Source organism: Vulpes vulpes, chromosome 14 (assembly GCF_048418805.1).
Source record: "Vulpes vulpes isolate BD-2025 chromosome 14, VulVul3, whole genome shotgun sequence".
Classification (NCBI taxonomy): Eukaryota; Metazoa; Chordata; class Mammalia; order Carnivora; family Canidae; genus Vulpes; species Vulpes vulpes.
In genome coordinates, this window is record NC_132793.1 from 91,412,214 (window position 1) to 91,436,220 (window position 24,007).

General features: G+C 35.2%; 1 pseudogene; it reads right to left on the bottom strand.

The window, feature by feature from the left end:
• Positions 1-2,138: 2,138 nt before the first annotated feature.
• Positions 2,139-8,595, bottom strand: LOC140595275 (small ribosomal subunit protein eS24 pseudogene; annotated as a pseudogene).
• Positions 8,596-24,007: the final 15,412 nt, after the last annotated feature.

The window sequence follows — 24,007 nt, forward strand, 5'->3', positions numbered from 1 at the left end:
ATTTTTAAAAATTCATATATATTCATCTATCATATATCATAAAATTATATTCATATATCATAAAATTAATTCTTAAAGTATATAATTGAGAAGATTTTAGTTTATTAACAGAGTGGTGCAACAAATGTCTTTATCTTATTTTAGAACATTCTCATGATTACAAAAAAAAATATTGTATTAATTTGTTAGCTCCTCCCTAACAAAATATGATGGAATTGGTGGCTTAAACAACAGAAATTTATTTTCTCCTATTTCTGGAAGCTGTAAGTCCCAGATCAAGGTGTTGGTGGCAGGCTTGATTTATTCTGGTGTGTTTCTCCTTTGCTTGCAGGTGGCTGCCTTTTCATTGGGTCCTCACATGGTCTTTTCTCTGTGTGCAAGCACGCCTAGTGTCTTTATGTGTAATAAATGTCCTCTTCTTATAAAAACACCATTTAGATTGGATTAGGGGCACCCTATCAGGCTCATTTTAACTTTATCGACTCTTACTGGGTTTATCTCCAAATGCAGTCACATTCTGAGGTCCTGTGAGTTACACATCAACACACTAATATGGGAGGAAGCACAATTCAGCCCATAACAAACCCTGTGCTCATTAAAAATCATTCCCACTTCTTGCCTTTCACCATCCCCTTGCAACATAAATTTATATTCTGTCTCTATAGATTTGTCAAGTCTGGCCATTTCATAGAAATGAAATCATGGATTATGTGGCTTTTTTTGTGGGACTCCTTTCAATTAGTATAGTATTTTCAAGATTCATCCCTATAGTAATGTGTATTAGTATTTTATTCCTTTTTATGGCAAATAATCCATTCTATCCATATTCTACAATTTACTTATCCGTTCATCAGTTGATGAATATTTGAGTTGTTTCTATCTTGTGGCTACTATGAAGATTCATTTTTTTGTGTAGGTATATGTTTTGTATTCTCTTCATATCTAATCAATTCTTGGGGTAAAATTTTCAGGTCATATGTTAATTCTGTTTAACATTTTGGGGAAATGGCAAAAATGTATTTCAAAGCAATTGTACCATTTACATTCTCACCAGCAATGTATGAGGGTTCCCATTACTCACATCTTTACCAAAACTTATTATTGTTGGTTTTTTTGTTTTTTTTTTTTTTTGGTTACAGCCATCCTATTGGGTATCAAGTGGTATCTTGTTGTGCTTTTCATTTTCACTTCCCCTATGACTAATGATGTGCCCATCTTTTCAAAAGTCATTGGCCACTTATTTATCTTCTTCAGAAAATTGTCCGTTCAGGTATTTTGTCCATTCTTAAATTGTGTTATCTTGTTATTTTTGAGTTTTAAGAGTTCTTAGGCCTGGATGCAAGCCCCTTATGAGATAAATGATTTCCTTTTGCCATTTCATGGGCTATCTTTTCACTTTCTTTGTGATACTCTTGAAAGTAGAAGAGTTTTAATTTTGAAGAAGTCCGATTATCTATTTTTTCTTTTGTCATTGGTGCTTTCAGTGTGAAAACTAAGAAACCATTGTTAAACTCAAGGCCAAAAGGATTTACTTGTCTTTTTTTCTATGATTTTCCTAAGTCTTGCTCTTACACTCAGGTCTATAGTCTGGTTGTTTAATATGATATGAGTAGGTACTTGACTTCAGTTATCCACATGTGGATCTCCTGTTGATCTACCACCATTTATTGAAAAGACTAATTCTTCCCCTCAGTCTTGACATCCAGTGAAAAATCAATTTAAAAGTTGACTTATTTAAATAAAAGCTTAAAAAATAAATCAAGGTGTAATTATGACATTCAATTTCATTCTATTGATTTCAATGTCTGTTTCATGCCAGTATGATACTCCCTTGATTACCACAGCTATGTGGTAAGTTTTGAAAACAAGAAGCATGAGTATTTCAGAAGCTTTGTTCTTTTTCAAAATTATTTTGGTTATTCTGGTGTTTTTATTTCCATATGAATTTGGAAAGCTAGGATTTTTAGAAAGAACTGCATTGAATTTGTAGAACATTTTAGAGATAATTGCCACCTTTTTCTCCCCCAAACAACCAGACACATTAACGTTTCTAGTTTATTAATCCTCAAAAATTTGCACAATCGCCACAAATAGAGACACTGCGGAATCTTTACTCCTTCTATTGTCCAATCTCCTGCTCACCTTTTGCCAGCACCAACCTTGGCTTTTGCAGTCCCCTTGAATTTCTTCATTCTGCTCTTGCATTTCTTTTGGTGTTTTCTTGACATCCTTTTCTTCCCATACTGGCCATGTCTTGTAGGTCTATGTTTGGGTAGAATTGTAGGTCTATGTTTCTTTGCATGATCCAAGGAATCATAAATCAAGTCAGGTATCTTGCCACCACCAAAAAGGGTTATGAATCCAAATACAAATATGATGTCTTGTATGGTATTATACATTTTGGCTGGGTTTTCCTGAATTTCTGTCTTAGGTACTCTTGCCTTTCCAGGGTGAAGGACATCAATGATCATATGTTTCTGCTGAAGTAGTCGGTTAGTCATGAACTTCTTGGTCCAGAGAGTTACTGTGTCATTCGTGATGGTGGCTGAACTTCAAGCAACCAGGGCAAAAATGAGGGAGAACTGCCATCTTAATACTGAATTTTCCAGTCTATGCTATGGAATGCCTTTCTATGAATTTAGGTCTTTAATTTCTTTGAATGATGTTTTTAGTTTTCACTATACAGATATTGCACTTCTTTTGTTCAATTTATATCTGTATATTTTATTCTTTTTTATGCTATTATAAATGAAATTGTTTTAATAATTTTTCTTTTGGATTATTCCTGGCTAGTATATAAACATACTTTGGATTTTTCTTTTATCTTTTTTTTTTTAAGATTTTGTTTATTTATTTATGAGAGACACAGAGAGAGAGAGGCAGAGACACAAGCAGAGGGAGAAGCAGACTCCATGTAGGGAGCCTGATGTGGAACTTGATCCTGGGACTCCAGGATCATGTCCTGGGCCAAAGGCAGCTGATAAACCACTGAGCCACCCAGAGATCTCCAACCTTGGATTTTTCTATGTTGATCTTTTCCTGTGACCTTGCAGAACTAATTTATTAGTTCCATTTTTTTTTGGTGTGGGTTTCTAAAATTCATCCATCTTAAATCTAGCAACCCCATTTCTAGTTATGTATCCAAGAGAAAGAATTTATAATGACAGAAAACATTTTTCAAGAAGTTCATATCAGCTTTATTTGGCAATAGCTAAAACCAGTTGGGGTGTCCATCCAAAAGCAATTGCATAAGCAAACTGTGGTATATACATACAGTGTTATGCTACTCAAACTTCCTCTCAAAAAAGGAAAATAAAAACAAAACAAAACATCACCTTTTCAGCATGCAACAACATGATTATATCTCAAAAATATGGAATGAAAAGAGAGAGAGAGAGAGAGAGGCTAAAGAGTTCCTACTGTGTGAAGTCCTGTAACTCAAAACAGTAAACTTATGATAATAATTTATAACAATAACCTATATCCCAAGAGTGTTATAAGGGAACATTGTGGACAATCGTGCACTGACAAATTAGATAGTGAGATGAGGGGAGGAGGGCTGGTGTTGGAGGGGAATGGGTGACGGGCACTGAGGCGGACACTTGATGGGATGAGCACTGGGTGTTTTTCTGTATGTCGGTAAATTGAACACCAATAAAAATTAATTAAAAAAATAAATAAATAACTAAAATCTTAAAAAATAAAATAAAATAAAAAAAAGATAGTGAGATGAAATAGCTAAGTTTCTAGAAAGACATAAATAACAAAATTGTCTGAGGAAGAAATAAAAACTATAAATAGACCTTTAAGAGGTAAATACACTGAAATAATAACAATAATAATAATAATAATAATAATAATAATAAACTTCCTATGAAGAAAAGCCCAGAAATAGATAGCTTCACTAGTGAATTCTACCAAATGGTAAAGGAAAAATGCAAATCTTTCACAAACTCTCGAGAGAAATAGAAGAGGATGAAGCACTTCCAAACTCATTCTATGAGTCAGCATTACTCTACTACCAAAACCAGACAAATATATCACAAGATAAAAAAACTATAAAAAAAGAAAACTATAGGCCAATATCCTTCATAAATATAAACAAAAAATCCTCAACAAAATACTGGCAAGCCGAATCAGGTAACACACAAAATTGATTACACACTGTGACTAAGTTAAATTTATTCCAGGAGTGTAAAGTTGGTTTAACATACAGAATTAATCAATGCCATATATTATTTAATAGGAGGAAGAATGAAACACACAATCTTCTCAATAGACATAAAGAATCTGATTAAATTAACCACTCCCCCTTCTTCATTGCAAAACAGTCAACAACTGAGGAATAGAAGGGAACACTACATCATCCTGATCAAGGGTTTCTACAAAACAAGAAGAAAGAAAGAGAAAGAAAAAGAAAAAGAAAAGAAAGAAAGAAAGAAAGAAAGAAAGAAAGAAAGAAAGAAGAAAGAAGGAAAGGAAAGAAAGAAAGAAAGAAAGAAAGAAAGAAAGAAAGAAAGAAAGAAAAAGAAAAAGAAAGAAAGAAAGAAAAAGAAAGAAAGAAAGAAAGAAAGAAAGAAAGAAAGAAAGAAAGAAAGAAAAGAAGGAAAGGAAAGAAAGAAAGAAAGAAAAGAAAGAAAGAAGAAAGAAAGAAAGAAAGAAAGAAAGAAAGAAAGAAAGAAAGAAAGAAAGAAGAAAGAAAGAAAGAAAGAAAAAGAAAGAAAGAAAGAAAAGCTAACATAATATTAATGGTGAAAAGCTGAATGTTTTCCCCCCGAATAAGAAACAAGACAGGGTATCTACTCTGTCTACTTCCATTCAATATTGTTCTGGTGGTTCAAGCTGCAAAGATTATGCACAGAAAAAAACAAAAGTCATTCAAATTATAAAGAAAGAAGTAAACTACCTCTAGACACAGAATACTTTGTATTATATTCAGAAAATTATAAGAAAAAAGGTATTTTGGGGGGGAAAGAAATTTGCACAGGTAAATTCATTAGTCAGAACTCATCAGATGCTATCCTTAAGATTTCTGGGTCTTAATATATATAATTTTTACCTTCAATAATCTTATAAAAATGTTTAACTCTAGTTATTTTTGTGCATGGTGAATTGGATATGGTGAAGTTTACCGATCGGAAATTTACATTGAAGTGCATAAAAAACCGATGTTTTTATAGTTGGAAGGAGGAATGACGTATGCATAGATTTATGACCAAGGCAATATGACAGAATGTTAAATGTAGAATCTCATTAGGGAATGTAGATGTTCACCCTAAAATTCCTTCAACTTTCCCATATGTTTAACATTTTAATAATCATAATTTGGAGGACAAAATAAAATGCAGACCAGGATTCAAGAAGCTCACAGTCTATGGGATCCCTGGGTGGCGCAGCGGTTTAGTGCCTGCCTTTGGCCCAGGGGACGATTCTGGAGACCCGGGATCGAGTCCCACGTCGGGCTCCCGGTGCATGGAGCCTGCTTCTCCCTCTGCCTGTGTCTCTGCCTCTCTCTCTCTCTCTCTCTCTCTCTCTCTCTCTCTGTGTGTGACTATCATAAATAAATAAAAGTTAAAAAAATTAAAAAAAAGAAGCTCACAATCTACAAAGATGGACTTCCAAAGAAGTAACTATAATACAGTGATGACTGCAAAAGAGGTGTTCATAGTACAGTGGTGGCACAGTCTTCTGCGGTTACTGCAAAGATTCCAGGTCTGGTTAGAGACAGTTGAGGTCATAGAGTATGCTTAAAAGACTGGACTCTCTCCTCTAGTAATGTAGAGAGATTGAAGGGCAGCAAAGCATTCTGGGAAATCTCTCTCCTACCTGCACAAGCTTATCTGGAGGATTTGGGATGTGACTATGATGACAGTTTCACCTCTGCAGGCATTGATAAATGTGTCTTAAAATGTGCTATGCTCACTGGATTATGTGGGATTTCTGCAAGGGACCAGCTAACTGCCCCAAGACACATTTAGGCCATGCTTGCCTTGAGAGGGACTTACCCAGCACTGCAAGGGCGTCCTGCTGCCTTCCAGCAGGATCGTAAGCTAGTCATGCCCCTCATTTGGAGAGAAAGGCATTAGACATTGCTTCAGTATCATGTTTTCCTTTGACTTGCTAAAAACTTCCACTTTTTCCTAAAACACTTTTCAGGATCAGTTTATCTATTTTATTTAATTTATTTGAAAAGCCTAATTACTTTCTGAACAATCAAATGCAATGATATTGAAGGAGTGCTAACGTTTTCAAGTAGGGTGCTCCAATTTCTTACATTAAAGCCAAGCTCCATGATGAATTATCTAAGATCATTTTATATTCACCTGGATGTAGGAGTGAATTAGAAACACATATCATAGATGGTGTGGTTTTAAACTGTGAGTCTATTTTAAAAAGAAACATAAATTTTGTCCATGTTACTTAAAGTCCAATAAGTACAAATAAATTTCAGAATGACAATGTTTGGCTATAAGACACCATTAGATAAAATGTAGGTTATTCGGATTCTAATGATATATAAACACCCAAACATGAATTAGTGCTAGATTAAGTACTTCTTTCAATTTTTCAAAAGTTAAGGAAAAGTCAGAGGCAACAGTGTTTGGCATATTTCCTTTTTAAGGAAGAATAATAGAGGCATAAAAAATACATATAATATGACAGTAACACAGAGGATTGATTTTGAGGTAACAAAATTAAGTGACCCAGTAGATATCCCAGGAAGTGCCTTGCTATAAGTTTTTATTTTTAGGTAATTGTAGAGAACATAGCCATATTACAAAAAACAACTAACACCATGACCCCAAGCCTTCAGCTATTAGCAGTCAATTTTGAAGACTCATTCATATACAGAATGTACTAACCAGGGTGCTGTGAGTCCTACCTGGATTATCAGGGTCCTTTCTCATTTCCAAATAAATTCATGGCAATAATAAATATAAAACAAATATAAAGTGTCAATTACTGTTCTGTTACTTAGTTAATCATTTCAAGATCTGAAACAAATGTGTTTCTTTAAAAAATATTTTTTTAAAAATATTCCCATAAAAATATGGAACTCGACTACTATTTCATCAATAGTGTAGAGGCACTGAAGTTCCCATAACCCCTACATATCTGAGTATGCACTTGACCGATGGGAAGACAGTAAACCATATGAGCCATCTCCTTAGAAATGCATCTTCCCTTGGGAACGGATTCCTACATCCATACTAAAGAGTTAAATCATTTGCCATTGGCAAGAAACAAATGCAGCCATTTTCACGCTGACATATAGTGTCTACGGTTCTATAGATTTTTCAAAGGAAATAGATTCAAGCTCTATCAAGCCTTCCTGAAGGCTTAGGAAATAATAATCACAGATTCTTCTCTTTGGAGCCATTTGTCCTCTTGCTCCTGATTTTCATCAATTCTCTGTAATTTTTACCCACTCTGTCTCAAGATCATGAGTTATCATTGGTTGCCACCGGAACACTCCAGGGCAATCTGTCTTATTGAAACATGGGTTGGCCTCATGGCTGTGAATAATCATTCACTTTCTAATATATCATATATTCTCTAAAATTCTCTCCCCTCCTAAGGACAATATCATGCTGTCCTGGAGCTGATGAGGCTAGAAATTAATTGTTTCTCTGTGGTTTAAAAAGTACTATGGTTATTTTTACATGTTCATTTTTAAAATTTCACCAGATTAAAGACAGTTCCTGAAAACTAAATAGATACTATGCCGTGTGTATGAATATGAATTACTTTAGTGCAGATTGGAACCAAATACAGATCTGGAAGTAGTATGGCAGTAGACAAAGGTCCTGAATTGGGCATGTCTGCCTTTCCCCCCTCTTTTGGCTACCTCTAGATGTCCAGGAATGAATTGATCTGAAGGGCTGTAGTTTTGCTGATTCAATAAAAGTACAATGTATTTTATATTATGCTGGCAATTTTATATTTAGACAATGATATAGCAGAGGCTTGAGTATACTTTATGCTTTTTATGACATTCTTTTATTTCAATATATGGCAACAATTCTAATTTCAATATAACAGTACTGGTTGATAATGGGAAGAGATGTTGGCTAAGTTTGAGGTTCATTGTCGAGTTCTGATAATGCAAAAATACACTTAAAACATCCAGCGTTTCTTCTAATTCTTTGACTCTTCTTGGAAGATAGCATATTAAAAGAGAAAACACGTGCAATTATGTTTACAAGCCTTTTGGACATCAGTATCATTTCTTTAAGGCAACAGCATGGTGAGTTAAATGTAAACACATCAGCAACATATGGATCGAATATTCTTTAAAGTGTGTATGGGCTTGGAGTCCCCTAGGTAGCTCAGTCAGTGAAGTGGCTGCCTTTGGTTCAGGTCATGATCTGAGGGTTCTGAGATCAAGGCTAGCATGGGGCTCCCTGCTCAGTGGGGAGCTAGCTTCTGACCTTCCCCCCTGTTCATGCCCTCTCTCTTACTCTCTTTCTCTCTCTTAAATAAATAAATAAAATCTAAAAAAAAAGTAAGCATGAGCTCAGGAATTAACATTTGAAATGTAGTTGGATATATTTTCAGCAACACTACTTACCAGGCAATAATGGCAATGTCCATTTTGATCATGAAACACATAATCAAATGATGCTGGCAATTCCTATTCCAACATATAGTCCTGATGGGAATTGTATCTATCAGAATCAAGTGCTGACGTCACATAGATGTCCTGGCCACTAATAAGAACCACCGGTAGGACTGTAGAGCCACACTCATCATTGTCATCTGCAGTAGGTGGAGATAGCTTACAGTCCCTGTGACTTTTGACCCTCATAGGAGACCTCACCTCCACGCTGGGAACTGTAGAGGACCTAGAATCAGTACACCATTGCAGTGGCTACACCTTGACTCAGTAACCAAGCAGGAAGATGGACATGACTGCTTCCACACAAAATTTTGCATTTCATGTTGCATAGGATTAAGTTTTATTTAAACATTGTTCTATAATTTTTTATTGTCATTGTGAAGTACATAAAACTGGATTTACTACATGATATCGTAACATGGACCTGGATCCTCTGCTTTCTTGCTGTGTGCACTTGTGCAAGTTTCTTAACTTCATTGAGCCTCAGTTGCTTTTCTACCAAATCATGATACGTAAAGAACACAGTTTTGCAAGGCTGAGCAAAGACATGTGAGTTGTGCCTAGCACAGCGCCAGGGCACATAGGAGAGTGCTCAGTCAATTGTTGCTCATGTCGCTGTGTGAATTAAGTTTATAAATGTTTAAAATGACAAAACTGACTTTAAATTGTTCAAATTTGTTAAATTACTTAAATTATCAATAATTAATAATTATCCATTGATTTAATAATTCACAATTATCAACAAAACACTAGTAATGATTATTGACATTACATATATTAAACACAAAGTTATTCAGGTTATTTAAATCATTAAAGTTGCATAATGAAATTATTGCCATGATTATTTAACAAGAGCTTTTTGGGGACTGTCACTTTAATAGGGTTCTATTTTGCAGCCTCCCAATGAAAATGGGTAAGTATACTCCATGAGGTGTTTACCAATGGGGCTAAAAAGGAGAAGCAAGTTTATAATCTTTGCAAATACTAGTCTCGATACCATTCTGGATTTTCCTTGTGTCATGTTGTTTTTGCTTTTAAAGTTATGTGTTATACGTCTTCAACTTGTCAGGCAGTCATCAATTTAAATAAACCCTTAGTCTCTACAGTATAATACAGAGACATTTTCTCTCTCTCTCTCTCAAACACACACACACAACTTCATTTCCTCTGTTGAGTCTTCATCGACATACCAATTAAACAGTTTTTACAGTGACTTAAAATATACGTGAAGTGAGCTAAAGAACATACTTATTCTTCCAACCATCATTTGCATGACTCTCGTATTCCTGCAATCTTTGTTCCTGAGAAATAGCTAAGAAATTATCTGCATAGAATTTTTAACACTCAGAGGGTTTTACACGTGAATTATCCTGGGGTTGTAATTGACTTGTTGTAGTACTCTTTTCCCATCTGGAATCTCTGATCTATAACAAAGTTTTGATCCATGGTGGCTAATTTATAGTTTTTAAAAGAGAAGAACATAAGACAATGAAAGTGACATCTTAGAATTTTTTGCATTCACTCAATCGGGAACCAGTCGATTCAGATGCAATTGAACTGAATACACAAATGAATTGGGTCTAACATGGCTTATAGGAGTGCATTTAAAAAATGTGTCTCAGTGTATTGAAAACCTTTTAGTGCAAGGTAGGGGGTTCTCAGCCTTTTTCAAACCATGACCCCACATTCAGGCACACACAAGCAGCAGACTTCAGATGTGCCGAAGACATCTTTTGTTCTCTCTGCTCTTCGAAAGACCTGTTCACAGAATCCTACAGGGAGACACAGAGGATGTCATGGGAATTAGCACAAAGGTTATGGGGTGCTCCTGGCACATGAAGAGGTCCTTACTGCAAGTGACAGAACAAATCCACTTCAACAGAAGGGAGGTCAGAGCCTGGGAATGGGTTTCAGCCCCGTGACACCCCTCACCCTGATAAGCTGCAGCCCAAGGACCCTGAGATTGAGAATCCCCATGGTAGTGGCACCACTTCTCTGGCTCTGGCCCTTGGGATGGTCCCATAGCATGTGCTTAATTGCTCACTTTCTGAGAAACACTTTGCAGCAGGCAATGCCAAATGTGTGGGACCTATTTCCCAATCTCCTGTGTGAACTGTCTTCATGTTCTGAAGAGAAGTAGCCTGAGGCTGCTTGGGAATAGGGTCCCTATATGTAGATTCACATCAGACACAGAGACTGCCTAGTCTATGTTCAGGCTTCTTGCCTTCTTTCACATTTGTATTTATGTCTTCCTTTTAGGAACAATAAGAAATAGGATTTCGCTTGGGAATTTATGTTTGGCACCTAAGCCATCTCAGGATTTCACCACAATGTGTGGGAGTGATGATGGCTCTGGCAGTGGGAGTGGGAGGTTAGCTCCGGATGCTTTTCTAGGAGATGCAGTGGCATACAAGATCACCCCAGGCCGCCTCTCCCCAGCACTCAGTCCTAACCCATTTTCTTTCCCAGATATTAGCACTATTTATGGAGGTGTTAAAAGTATGTCTTCATGTAAACCAGGGCTGGCAAAGCAGAAACCAGTCTCCGATTCATTCTGTTTATATATTCAAAGCAAGCTATTACTTGTTGGCTAAAAAAATTGTATTTTTCTAGAGTTTATTATCATAGTTGGGGTTTCTCTCTGATCTTTTTCATTTTTGTTTTTGTTTTTCCATAACAAATGTGCATCTTTTAGCTCTGCTAAGAGTTGGGGCTAAAAATCCTTTATTGCTGGGATGAAGCTGGAAAGAAAATTTTCTTCCTTATTTTTTTTATTTTTAAATTTAAAATTAATTAATTTTTTAAAATTATTTTATTTATTTATTCATGAGAGACACACAGAGAGAGGCAGAGACATAGGCAGAGGGAGAAGTAGGCTCCCTGCCGGGAACCCGATGAGGGACTCAATTCCGGGACCCCGGGATCACGCCCTGAGCCGAAGGCAGATGCTCAACCACTGAGCCACCCGGGTGCCCCTAATATCAATTAATTAACATATAGTTAGTGTATTATTAGTGTCAGAAGTAGAGTTTAGTGATTCATCAGTTGCATATAACACCCAGTGCTCATCACATCAAGTGCCCTCCTTAGTGTCCATCACACTGTGTTACCCCATCCCCTCACCCACCACCCCTCCAGCAACCCTGTTTGTTTCCTATTTTTAAGAAAATTTTAGAAGAAACTTCTGGAAAGAAACGCTTCTTAGAACCTAAAAGTTGTGCATTGGGATTATGATTCCATAGTGCAGTTTGAGAAAGGAGGCCAATGGCTCTGGATGAATCTTCTTGCTCCTCATTTAGGAAGGCAGGAAAACAGCTTTAAAAATCCATGTTGTGGGCATTTACAAACTAATACCCCAGATTGCTTTCTTCCTGTGATTCTTGGCTATTTCCTGACAATGTTGGAGATCTCTGTCTCTCTGTACTCAGGGATCTCCTTTCTAGATCTTTCTCTAACTTTAATGAGTAATTCAGACTTCAAATTTCATGCATTATTTTGCATCCATGTCATGCAAAAAAGGCTTCACCAAAACTGGTGGGAAAACTATATACCAGTTTATTTAAAGAGTCATTACTAGACCTAGAATTTCAAGCTAAAGTGACCATGTGGAATCCCCAATTCATATGATAGTTACTATTCTCTACTGTATAGTTCCACAAATATTTTTATTGGTAGTCAGGATTTTCCTACAACTTTATTTCAAAAAGTAGTCTTGAAATATAAAACCACAGAAACATGCCCATTACTAATTAAGCAATTAGCCTAAAGCTGATGTTGAAGAGTCACGCTTTATATCATATTGCTTTCCTGGATACCATAATAGATGATGTGAGTCTTACTTAGAAGCCCCATGTTTTTCTAATTTTTACTACATTTTGAAACCTTAGATACATATTATTTTTCCCTTATTGGTAATAAATATATTGAGAATGGAAATATTAAATCTGTTCATCATAACCCAGATACTCTGAGCAAAGTTCTTTCCTCAAAGCATGACACTTAGGGAAAGGAGAATCTCCAGGACTTGCTTTGTATGTGAATATCTGTGTTGTGATCAGGAAAAGTAAAATAGTCAGTAGACCACATGGAGACATACTTACCTGGACATGGTGAAAGAGTGCACCAGTGAAGGGATGGTGTTATTAATGGCTCACACTTGTGCAGGTGATATTCTGAGTCCAGAAGCAAATACAGGATTGCTTAAGACATTTTTAGATCGTTCCAGTTTGCCATTTATGTTTACATTGTGACTACATTCACTTTTTAGGAAACCAAAAATTGCTCCAGTAGTCCTCTTTTCTTATCTTAACAAATAGCAAACTTTAAAAATAAATATGGTTTATATGCCAAGTTATTCAGTCACTGGGTTTATTTTTTAAAGATTTTTATTTATTTTATTCACAGAGAGAGAGGAAGAGACATAGGCAGAGGGAGAAGCTCCCCACAGGGAGCCTGATACGGGACTCGATCCCAGGACCCCAGGATCATGCCCTGAACTGAAGGCAGATGTTCAGCCACTGAACCACCCAGGCGTCCCTCAGTCACTGGATTTAAGAAAGACTTTGTTAAAAGTCTGCATACACCTACCCTAGCAGTGGGGATGGGAAAGGAATCTCTTTAAGGCTTCTGTTTACTAATCAGTATGCAGAAAATAATCTCTTAATATTGAAGTGTCAGTATTTAGGGCACATGTTCAAATCATTCTACATTCTTTCCATAGAATCTGGTATACAATTCCAAGTCCTTGGAATTTTAACTGACAAGGCCTCCTTTGTAAAAAGGTAAAATGGGTCATATCAAATTGCGAAGAGACATACAAATATAATCATTATCATCACAACCGCATCGCTATTATTTATTGCTCTTAAATTAAAAGCCCTTTTCTATTAACATTTTTTCTTATTAATAATTTACTTAATAAAATGATTTTGGAATTCATATACAGTCAAGAAGGAGGAACTCAGACCAGATTGATTCCCTCACAATGAACTACCAAGAAACAAATAGGTGAATAGATAGATAGATAGATAGATAGATAGATAATAAATAGATAGATAGACACTAATTACTTGAAATAATAGTTTTTAAGACACCAGACATCAGGCAACAAAAAAACATCCATCCCTGAGAAATAGTAAACAAAGAAAATTTGCTTATGATTGCCCAAGATAACTGACTTGAGAGAATTTCTAGGCCATGCTATAGGGATGTGGATTCCCTCAGTTAAGGAGAAGAACCTGAGGGTTCAAAGGAGTAGCACAATTAGACTTTACAGGACAAAGTACTGGAAAGAAGTCCCCTTGAGTACTCAGCAGAATACTGATCTGCCCATGAAGCCAGAACAATCTTCCCAAGAGATTAGAAGGAATGGTGCCTGGTGCCCATGAAAGGCAGGCAATAGTACTCCAAAAAGGTCTTTATTCAGCAGTGGGAAATAATTAGGTACATACTGACAAAACTCTGATTCCACCTAACAAATGTTAAAGTAAAGCCCCCCCCAAAAAAGTTATTTGTATCCAAATAACTATATACTGGAGCAAAGTTCAGATATTATATAGGAAGACCAAAAATATCAGGCACCAATGATGGTAAAATTCATAGTGCCTGGCATCCAAACAGGATTTACCAGTTGTGAAGAAGGAAGGAAAATGTGATCATAAGAAATAGAAAAAGCAATCAACCGAAACTGACCAAGAACTGATGCAGACGTTAGTATGAGCATATAAGAACATAAGATAGCAGTTATTGCTGCATTTCACATGCTCAGAAGATTATGTAGAAACATGAGAATATAAAAAGACCCAAATCAAACTTCTAGAGGTGAGAACTACTTAGTGAGATTAAAAATGTGCTGAATGGTATTAACAATAGATCAGACATTGCTGAAGAAAAGAATAATGAACTTGAAGACATAGTCACAGGAATAATCCAGACAGACATATAGAAAGAAATATACTGAAACATTTAAAAACAACATCCCTAACTGTGGGTAAATTTCCAAAAGCTTAATACTCATGAAATTGGAGACACTTAAAGGAGAGAATTAGAGGGGATGGAGAGCCAAAGAAACAATGGCAGAGCATTTTTTAAAAATATGATGAAAATTATAAACCCACAGATTCAAGAAGCTTGTTGAACACCAAGCACTTCATGAGCATGAAGAAAGATACATCAAATAATGTCATATTCAAATGGCTGAGAATCTGAAAAAGAAAAAAAATCTTGAAGCATCCATAGAAAAAGCCACGTTAACACTACATTTCTCTTCCGGAACAATGCAGAAACCAATACAAGGATATGGATATTAGAAAATTAAAGTACTCTCAAATAATATGGGGGTTAGAGGCACTAACTACCCTCCCACCCTACACAGTTGAAAATTATGCATATAACTTTTGACTCCCTACAAATCTATTGACAGGCTACTGTCGACCAGAAGCCTTACCAATAACATAAACAGTTGATTAACACATATTTTGTGTGTGTTGTATGTATTATATACTGTATTCTTACAATAAAGTAAACTAGATAAAGGAAAGTGTTTTTTTATTTTTATTTTTTTAAGTAAAATGTTAAGAAAGTCATAAGGAAGAGAAAAATACATTTATAGTATTATATTGTATTTATTGAAAAACATGTGTATAAGGAGACCGATGCTGTTCGACTCTCATTGTACTGAAAGATAAATGAAAACAGAGACCATTTTAGACCCTTTTAGAGTTATAGACAGTAAACCAATACAAAACAATACATAACTCATACACAAGAAAGCAATGAAAAAAAGGTAAGGAACAGATGAGACAACAGAAAAGAAATAGACAACAGACAACCTAAAGATGTCAGTAATCAGATTAATGTAAGTGGTCTACACACCTCCTGAAAGGAAGAATGTGTGAGTGGATCAAAAAAGCAAGAAAACTATAAGGTGACCAATAAAAACACACTTTAAATATAAAGACATCATTTAAAATTAAAAGGATAAAAAAGAAACATACTATGCTAACACTAATAAAAAGAATTGTAGAGTGATTACATTATTATCTGATTAAATAGATTTCAGAGCAAAGAATATTACCAGGGAGAAAAAGAAAGTCCTTCCTAATGATGAAGAGGTCAGTTTGTCAGTAAAACATTACAATCTTAAGTATCTGTACACTTAATAATATTTAAAATAACTAGAGCCGGGGATTAGGAGTACACTTATCTTGATGAGTAGTGAGTAATATCCATTATGGAAGTGTTGAATCACTATATTGTACATCTGAAACTAATATAACACTGTATGTTAGCTATCCTGGAATTGAAATTTTAAAAAATGGAATAAAATAACCAAAGAAAAGACTTATAAAATTGAAAGCAAAAATAGACAAATATAAAATAATAGCTGGAGATTTCAATACTCCTCCCTCAATCATTACTAGAACGAGTAAAGGAAACCAGTGAGATTAGAAACTGAACAAAACTATTAACTCATTTGACGTAATTAATATTTTAACAACAGTTGAATAGACATTATTTTTAAACACACACAGAACATTTATCAAGGTTGACTATATTTTGAGTGTTAAAAAGGTCTAAATCAGTATAAAACAATTCAAGGCTAACAAAGTATGCTCTCTGACCGCTGTGGAATTAAATCAGAAATAAATAATAGAAAGATCTCTGGGAAGTCCCCAAATATTTGGAAACTAAATAACACTTTAAATAACTCATGGTTAAAAGTAAAATGAAGGGGAAATTAGAAAATATTTTCAATTAACTGAAAATGAATACCCAACGGAATTTTTGTGGATGTTGCCAAATCAGGACTTCTGGAAAAATCTGTATCATTAAACACCCAACATAGAAAGGAAGAAAGACCTCACAGCATTGACAATGGTTTTCATCCTAAGAAGCCAGAAAAAGAGAAGGTAAAACAAAAGGAAGCAAAAGAAAAAAAAAAAAAAAGGAAAGCAGAGACAATGAAGTTAATAAAATAGAAAAAAAAGATTACAGCAATGAAACCAAAGTTGATTATTTTAAAACAATCTATAAAATTGTTCAAACTCTCACCATACAAATGAAGAGAGGACTGAGAAAACTTATATCACTACATGCTTGATAGATATTGCAAGGACATTAAGAGTGTATTATAATTGTGCCAATAGATTTGACAACAAATGGAATAGAAAAATTCCTAGAAGGATACAAATTGCCAAAAGTCACTCCTGAAGAAATTGATAACTTGGATGGCCTCACATCTATAAATAAGATATAGCAAATCAAATCTAACTATAAATATAAAAGATAATATATCATGACCAAAGGAGGCTTATTCTAGGATTGCAAAGTTGGTTTACCATTTGAAAAACAATCAACAGAATTTACTATATTAACAAATTAAAAAATAAAATTCATATGATCTTTTCAATAGACAAAGAAAAAAGCAGTTGACAACATACAACCCTTGTTTCAGATAAAACTATCAGCAAATGAGAATTGTATAGAAATTTCCTATACATAATGAAGGGCCTCCATGAAAATCCTAAAATTAATATTTTACTTAATCACAGGATGTGAAATGCTTCCCTTAAGATCAGGAACAACCAACAAGTTTCATTCTTAACACTTCTCAACAGTGTACTGGAAGTTCCTGCCAGTGTGGTAATGTAAGAAAAATAAGTAAAAGGCATCCAGATTAAAAAGGAAGAAATAAAACTGACTTTAAGGGGTTAGTTGATCAACTCTTGAATATTTGGTAGAACCTACAAAATAAGCTACTATAACTGTGTTTAGCGAAGTTGCAAGATAAAAATTAGATATATAAAAATCAGTATATTTCTACATGCTATTGCTATTTGAAGTTGAAACAACAACAACAACAACAAAAATTTATAATAGCATTACTCAATGTGAAATACTTAGGGATGAAACCTGACAAAAGATGTGTATGATCTACACACTGAAAACTTTGTTGAGAGAAATTAAAGAACAAAGGGAGAATTGGAAACATATACAATAAAAAATAAATGGATATAACTTGTTCATGGGTCTGAACACTCAATTAAGATATCAGTTCTCCCCACATTCATCCTTAAATTCAGCACAGTCTCAATAAAAAAATCCAGCAGGCTTTTTTTTTTGGGGGGGGGTAGAAATTAATATAATGATTCCAAAATTTATATGGAAATTTAAAGGACCTAGAACTTCCAAAATAACTTTGAAACAGAAGAACAAATTTGATTGATTCACCCTACTTGGTTTAAAGCTTATTACAATACAACTGTCATTAAGATAATGTAATATGGTATAAACATATACAAATACACTCACAGAACATAATAGAATCCAGAAATAGATACACATAAATGGACAACTGATTTTTACAAAGATGCAAAGACAATTCAATAAAGACAAGACAGCCTTTTCAACAAATGATTCTGGAGCAACTGGATATTCATGTGCAAAAATGAATAATTGATCTATTTTTGTACCATATACAAAAATAACTCAATATGGATCATAGATCTAAAAATAAAACCTAAAATGACAATACTGTCTGGACAAGAATATAGGATGAGAGATGTGGTGAGAAGTTGTATGAGCTAGGAGTTATAAGAGACGTGAAGAAATCGTGAAGCAATGGAAAAGTTCACGACCTTAACTACGATAGTTTCATGTGTGTGTGTCAAAACAACGAATTGTAATGTTTGCCACAGGCAATTGATTGTATGTCAGTTAAACATACCTCCACAAAGCTGTTAAAGCATTGCTTTGTTTCCAGTCTAACATGCAAGAAGTCAGAGAGCAGAAAGAAACTAAAACTTATTAAGCACCTATTGGATGCAGTCAAGGGATCCAGCTCTTTTCCCGCCATCTTATTTAACTCCACATAAAACTGTGCAACTAATAATGTTATTATTCTTTCATGAATAACTAAAATGATGTTCTTAGATATAGAACTGATTTCTCAAAAATACTCACCTGTGAGTCAGACAGTCAAAATTAAAATCCACAGCTCTTTGATGCATTCAACTTTTACCCTAGTGAGCTGGGGTAAAAAGAGCATCATGGTCATCAGTTAGAAAGACTTCAGTACAAATTTTAGTTCTCCACTTGTCTGCTTCATAAACTTGATCAATTACTTAGAAACTGAGTTTCCATTGCTCACCTAAAAATGAAAACAATAGTATCTATCTCATACAATTTATCTGAGAATTATGTTAAACAGGCATGCAAAAGTACAATAATATATATGATTGCCTTAACGAAACACTGGAGACTAGATGGTATAAAAAAATAGGAATTTATTTCTCACAGTTCTGAAGGCTGGAAGTCCAAGATCAAAGTGGCAGCAGTTTGGTTTCCCCTGTCTTCTCAGCTTGCAGATGGCTGCCTTCTCCCTCAGATGATCTTTTATCTGCGTGTGCATACCCTTAGTGTCTCTTCCTCTTCTTATAAGGACATCAGTCATATTGGATTAAGGTTCTACTCTATGAACTCCTTTAAGCCTAACTGCTTCCTAAATTTAGGGTATATCTTCAAAAACAGTCACTTTGGGGGTTAGGCTTCAACAAATGAATTTGGAGGAGAGGAGACACAACTTAATCCATAACAAGATGCAAGCATGGAAACTGGTACAGAATACATCTTGCCTTCCGATTTTCCTTTTCTCAGACCATTATTTGATTCTGATTGTATGCTCACTCACATCTCCTACAAGCCATTCATAATTGTTATTAAACCTATTCCCACCTGCAGCCAACTTACATACAGAGAGGATCCTGAACTCTTACAGATGAATCTCAACTCTAGGTTACCAAGTCGGGGCAGAACATGTGACACGGTGAACATCTGCAATGACTCCATGTATTGGCACTAGCTCCAGAAAACAGAAGGAAACAAACTGATGTAAAGTTCAAGTTTCAGCCAAATTGAACCTATGTTCCACTATTCAAATGACTTTGTCCATTGGCAGGTATTTATTTCATCTTTCCTTTTTCTATCTTTTTGTCCCCCCTTTGTTTTATCATTTGATCAGCCAGGGTCTGCAGTGCGTGAGGAAAATTTGGGCAGCTCAGAATGTCTTGGTCAAACTCAACTTGTTTTTCTTCCCCTGGTTTCATGTCTACAAGAATGAAAAACGTTTTTGAATTATAGATTCTATGATTCTGCTATTTCCATTTTCTCAAGGTCTTGTCAACCTACGTGCCAGTACCATTTTTTTTAACTCAACACATTTTACTTCTAGGTAATGTTGAGGTCCATCTCTTCTCCACTATAATAGATTCTCCTTTCTCATCAATGTCATTCCTTTAAATTCCCTTAGTGAATCTCAGGAATAAGCTGCCATCTGTAAGGATGGTAATCTGATTTCCTTTCCCATTCCTGTATATTTAAACTGGTTAGCTCAGAATAACAGAAAGGTGTTCAAAGTACTTGTGAGAAGTACATTTTAGAAATGAGCTTCCAAGTTGTATAGAATATGTGTGAATACACACTAGCATTTCTCAATACGGTGTCTCAATATGGAGATTATTATATCACATTGACCCTTTGAATATATTGACATACTTTTCATAGACATTTGATTTAAGATAATGTTTGCTAATAAAAATTCCAAGAAAAGCAGTGTGTTAGAATCTTTCAAGACCCTCTTTGGATAGCAGTAGAGTTTCCTATTTATATCTTTTGTTTTCTCGTTTCTTTCTTTTGATATTCAGATTTTTTTTCAGTCTTTTTTAAGCCTTTTCAGCCTTCAACTGGTAAAACAAGTCAAGGTTTCAATAAACAACACTACATTTTATTACTTATAATTTTAAACTTTTAGACCCAAATCAAAGGGTGGCTTTAATGGACATAAACATATTTTTATTTGGTTTGGCTCTTACTGAGTCTGGGTAGATTGAGAAGGTCACACTTTCTCTTGCATTTACAATGTCAAGATTTGAAAATCAATGCTAATATGGCATTTGGATCTTATAAGTCATTTAGGTTTTTAAAAATGTTTCATTATGATTATTTTCTAATTAAGTTTAGTTTTAGTCAATACAGATCTATGCAGTTACAAGTAAGAGATTATATCACGTTGACCCTTTGAATATATTGACATACTTTTCATAGACATTTGATTTAAGATAATGTTTGCTAATAAAAATTCCAAGAAAAGCAGTGTGTTAGAATCTTTCAAGACCCTCTTTGGATAGCAGTAGAATTGACTATTTATACCTTTTATTTTCCTTTTTTTTTCTTTTGCTACTCAGAATTGAATATGTGTCTACAAAAATGTTTCTCCATGTTAGAGGTAGGAAGTTTCCATGATATATTGGAAAACCAAGGAGTTTGTTTTTTCCTACAAGACAAACATGGAATTAAAAGAACAAGAACAAATCTTTCATGAACCATTCTTCCTTTTACCTATGTGTGTATCAAACCATAAGTCCCAGTATGGGATTTGAGGAGGTCTGGACCAACCCTAAAGATCCTCCAGGCTGCTTATTCCAGGGAGACCTGAAATGGCAAAATCTTATGTCATCTCAATTGTCACAGTGCATCTTGCTACAAACCACGTAATTGATGAGGACCGCTGCCATGAAAACCCTGAAATGTTCCTTTTCTATGAATAGCACCTATCTGGTTAAAGACATCTTACCCAGCCTGATCATTTTCAGACAGAAATATTGATTAATTCAACTATTGTCAGTGCATAGAAATGTCTCCTAATGAGAATTATAATGACTTCTGATCTGTTCTTTAACCTTATAATACACTCTCTCAATTTTTGGGCAAGTGGCCCAATGTCATGGCACCAGAGACAGAAAGACACTCTAGTTCCCAATTGTTGACATGGGAATGCACAGAAAACATGCTCAAAGCCTGATTTTAATGAGGACGGAGGTGGGAGTGGTGAGTAAATGCTACTTCCATAGGATGCTTTCTGCATGTTTGACAGGATCCCGCTAATCAACCAAGCATTATTGGGGGACACTTGTCCATCCAATATTATAGTCACTGAGGAGAAATACTATTAGGAAACCCCAGAATGAACTTTCAAGCTAACAATTATTTAAGCTGTACAATGCTGTAGGACGATGACTATATTATTGACAGTATTCCCCCAAATAACTTGCAGTTGGCAGAAATAACTCTAGTTTACTGTTTAGGAACTGGATGCCATGCCATTAAATTAATGCTGAATTCATGCACTGGACAATTAAGTTAGCACATCACTCCACTGTAGCTTACTCTCATTTCACCTATTTCAGATTTGATCACCCATTTGATATATAAGGCATTGCTGACACAGGTTAGTATGATGCCAGTTTACCAAAGAGATTAAAAATTTTGTTTAGAGAGTGTACACACTTCTTCAAAGATAAATGCACACCAGAGAAAATCCTAACAGCTTTTAATTTCCATGCTTTTCAGTTTTATTGTTGTAAATGCAACTGTTTATAGGACTAATGGCACAGGCTGGCTCTGTTGAGTCAATTACACCAGTAGGCAGTTGGATCAGATTCTTTACTCATGTTCCATTTACACTATGTGGATGTCTGATATTTGACTAAATTGAATTGCACCACAGTGCCATGGTGCTTTCCATACTCTGCATCTCTGAGCACTTTATAGAACAATGAAATAAATGATAATATGCTAGATGCGGGGTGGTGACTATGCACAAGCTTGTGTGGTCAGAGCCACAGAGTGAGTAATCATCAACCAACAGCTCTGTTCTGTTGGATGCTCCAACAAGGGCAATATTCCATGGGAGGAACCTTAGTGTGTGTGTGCGTGTGTGTGTGTGTGTGTGTGTGTGTGTGTGTTTGGATATGCTGAGTGTATAATTCTTTTACAATTTTTTATAAGGTAAAAGGGAGATAGGGTCAATGAACAGAGGAAAAGGGGATATCGTTATGTCAAGTGCTCCTGTTATTGACATTAAAATAGGAGCATCTGGACTCCAGTAATGTGCAGGCAGATGCTGAGCAGGCTCCCCACACACTCTTAAATGCCAGAGTGCTTCTCTGCTGACCCACAACTAAGCATGCAATTCTGATAATGAGCTGCCCGGTGTGTAGAGATCTTGATGGTCCCAGTTTATTTCACCCTATGGGAAGATGTATAATGTTGAGAAGGACTGACTGGGAGCCTGTCTGGGGCTTGCTCGCTCATTGCCTTAATGACATATGCCATAATAATACTGTTACCATCTATTGAATTTTGCACTATAAAAAGAGACCTATTATGTGCATTATCTCATTTAATCCCAATGTCAACCCCAAGCAAGCAATAATATTCACCATAATACATAAGGAACTGGAGAATTGGGGATGTTCATGTATTTGCTCTAGAGCACCCAGCATTAGAATTTAAGCCCAGACCTGTTTAAATCCAACTGTGTTATTTTACCACTCTGTCATACTGCCTTTTCAACAAGCATATCAATCTTGAAAATTTAAAATAAATAAATAAATAAATAAATAAATAAATAAATAAATAAAATTTAAAAAAAAAGAAAATTTAGTTGTTTTCTTAAGGCCTTATGAAACTTGAAACATCATTTTTGAACAAATATTCATTACATTCATAATTCTGGTTTTAAAAAAAATAATATAGTACCTCTCCCTGAAGTATGGTGTTAAAGAATAACCACTTCAAATACGGGAAAATGTATCCTAACTCCCCACATGTCTTGGAAAGAATGAAAAATATAGCACCAATCTGTTGGAAATTAATATTTCTGATTAGGAGAAATCACTCGTTATGTTTTAAGGATTTTACAAGCCTAAGTTGGTCACTAGGTCTCAAGGTAAACTGACAAATGATAGGGATGCCAATTCTGTGTCTGTCCAGCAGTTAATCTCGGGGCACAATTTATCTATTAGTTTGAGCTAAACCAAAAACAATGCAATTATTTTGACATTAATAAACACAAGAAAACCAAAGCTATTTTTTTTCACTCTGTCTCATAAGGGAACAGATGGTATGCCCTGCTCTTTCCCATTTATGCCTATTTGAATCCTTGCTAACTTTCTTTCTCTGGTGCATTTTCACCATCTTCCATATGCCCATAATTTGGGACAATGGTACTGAAGAACCAATAGAAAGAGGAAGCAATTTTGATGGGACCCTCAAGGCGCAGGATGATCACTTGTAAGCCAACACTTTTAGTAGAGCCCTCTCTCCTCACACTTTAAAAATAAGTTGAGGCTGGGGGCCTAATGTCTTACTTCAGACTCAATATTTTCCTCTTTACTAACTGCCAGTCAGAAGTTTCACATGAATAAAATTCTAGAAGGATGCTCCAACAGTTTCTGTGAGGCCACACAGGGATAATGTGTTGGTGTCATTACAGTACAACTCATGAGGAAGTTTGGTTAAAGAACTGCAATCTTTGCACCAGTCAAG